The sequence below is a fragment of the Silurus meridionalis genome, chromosome 15 (genome assembly GCF_014805685.1).
Source record: "Silurus meridionalis isolate SWU-2019-XX chromosome 15, ASM1480568v1, whole genome shotgun sequence".
NCBI lineage: Eukaryota > Metazoa > Chordata > Actinopteri > Siluriformes > Siluridae > Silurus > Silurus meridionalis.
The window spans coordinates 12,925,993-12,928,748 of NC_060898.1; the positions used below are offsets into that span (position 1 = coordinate 12,925,993).

The following is a 2,756-nucleotide window of genomic DNA, read 5'->3' on the forward strand; positions in this document are numbered from 1 at the left end:
TACAAATGCAATCCTTTTTATGTGTGAAACATAGTTCAGTTCTGTTTCCTCAAAAGCGTATCAAATGGCGGACCAAATATTGTTTTATTTTATACTTACTTCTGGGTAAACGATTAAAAGTTAAAAAATGAACTCCTATATTTGTATAATTTAATGCACCCTTGTACATGTCCCACCCCACGTGTGTGTGTGTCTTGCAACACAGCAGCACCTCATCAGCATAGATGTTGTTTATCCGAGTGCCTCTGCACTGCATTGCTAGTTTCTTTTTCAAAAATGGCTTGGTGTACAGAAAATGATCAGAGTATTTCAAAGTTTTAAAGAGTTTTTAATGTGTGTGAGTTGGTGGTTTGGTGGCAAAAAGGAGTGTTTACTAACTTGAGATGTTTCACAGCTGTGATTTCACTACTTCAGGCTCATGAGGAACGCAAGCCCATTTTTATGCACAATCAGGGCTTCTCTCTCATTAACAATATGGAATAATACTGAAGAAAAACATTTTTAGTACTGTGGAGATATTCAAAATTGATGACATTATTTGTCACAGTCATGTAACCTATTGATCTTAAAACAAACAAGATGGTGGACGTTGTTATACCCAAGTTGTTGTGCCTGCATTTTAGTTTGATAACATTGTTAAAAATTAATATCACTTTGTAACATTGAATGTCAACTTTCAGACTGTATCTACTGCCAGATTTGATTTTGATTCAATATTGGTTTGGTGTCTCGCCAAAGCTATTATCTAGTGTAAGTATTAGTAGGTGTATATCTGTCAAACATTTAAATTCCAAAATCGAATGATCTCTTTAATTTCATTATTATTTTAAAGTTGAGTTGTTTCTTGGTTGTGGGTACATCACAGGGGGAACATTTATATTGCTAGAATAGTAATAATGACATTAAAGAGAAGGAAAAACTTTAACAATCTTTACAAAACCAAACAGTGTTTCCAGCAAAGTTTCAACGCCACATTATTAAATATTTAAATTAGTGGAGACATTGTGTAAATGCTGGATTTTAAAACTTACAGAATTAAGTCCAGCTACTAACCATAGTTGCTCTGAATTATGAAAGAATCTAGTTACAGATCCAGGAGATGATTAAGATAATAGATGATGAATATATATATATATATATATATATATATATATATATATATATATATATATATATATATATATATACACACACACACTAAAAAAACTGATTGTTAAAGAGAGATCACATGCTAATTTTTTTTTTTGCTAGTTTTTTTTTTCTTCATCTCTGGTGGTCTCAGTTTTGAAACAGTAAGACAAGACAAAACGAGGGATGGAGGAAAAACAAATTTATTGATGCAAACCAAAATCTAAACACCCACTGAAGAGTGAGACAGGAGCATGCTCATGTATTCCATGTAAACATCTTGTTTCTTGTGAAATCAACAGATGTCTCCATCTGCCCGGGACGCCCTCTGTTCATTTACACACACACACACTACAGCAATGTATACCCACATCGATCTCAGCATGGATCCGTCGTGTCAAGATGATACACATTATTTACAAGTGTCCCTCCTCCAACATTATCCATTTTTCACCTCACCTCTGTTCAAAGGGCGATTTAGAGGAGGATGAAAAATACACACAAGCACACAAATAAAAAAATAAATAAAAAATAAGATAGAGACACACAAGAGCGATCTGATAACCACCCACCATGACAAATTATGAGTGTTACACAAAAGAAAATGACAAACAGGGCACAGGCGGTGGGCAGCCAGTTAACAAGGGGCTGGTCTTCCACAGTGCTGTGTTATCTTCTTCCCTGCGTGTTTATTGCAGTCAGCCGTCTTATTGCCCAGTGTCCTGACATTGACTGACAGCTTCTATTAAAGCAGCATGTCCCTGCAGGGAGCAGATACATTAAATAAAACAGTTATTGCTCCTCCTTGTAAAATACGGCTGCTAAATAGCTGGTGCGAGCGACGACGCTTTGGAGTTTTAATTTGAGAGACGGCTTTATAACCGCGGCGCAATTGACATCGGCTTTTGTTTCCTGTTTGTAATGATTGTGTACATATCACAGGTTGAATTGATGGTCCTGTCTACTCATTGGGCTTTGTTAGGATTTAAATGTGCGCTTTACCGGCAACGCCTGGACATGGATTTTTATCTCTCTCTGCTCGCTGTCTGCTCCTCCCTCCTCTTTTCTCTCCTCTTCTCTCTTTCTCGTCATCTTGTATTCGGTTATGTCTCTTATCAGGAGCTGGTGCTCAGGAGAGGCCCAGAGCTCTCATCTGGCTACGAGATAAGGCTTTTCTTTCCATCCGGACGCATGCATGGCAACACAACAAAGGTCCCTGTTAGAGCTCAGCTACACAGCTACCAAATAGGCCCCGAATGGCGCTGTAATAATGATGTATTTGTTACAGGACATTGATGTCCAATGTTGTCTTTCTTACCCCACATGACTTCTTCCCCCTCGTGAAGCTTGGTTATCTCGGCGCTGACAGTGAGGGCAGCTGCGGCTCCTCTCCACTGCTCGGTGTCATGTACAGAGTGTTGTGTGCGCTGCATATCAAATGCTAAGTGCAAGCAGCTAAAATGTACGCTTAATGGCACGGTGCTGGCAGAACAAATGTACAATTGAATTAGAGGTTATCATGGTGCACATCAAACAAGGAAGTAAGCATAATTACCTCAGCCATTTTCTACCTCTCCTACATGGCAGGTTTTGGAGGCAATAACATGACTTAATTGTTTTTTTCCTTT

The 2,756-nt window shown here is 38.2% G+C and overlaps 1 long non-coding RNA gene across 1 annotated transcript; it reads right to left on the bottom strand.

Annotated features, from left to right (window-relative positions):
- Window positions 1–1,315: 1,315 nt before the first annotated feature.
- On the bottom strand, window positions 1,316–2,543 carry LOC124398268. Its single transcript, XR_006928035.1, has 3 exons — window positions 2,447–2,543; window positions 2,131–2,303; window positions 1,316–1,889 (listed from the first exon to the last, which is right to left on the bottom strand). It is a non-coding gene; the product is annotated as an uncharacterized LOC124398268 (long non-coding RNA).
- Between the last annotated feature and the right edge of the window lie 213 nt (window positions 2,544–2,756).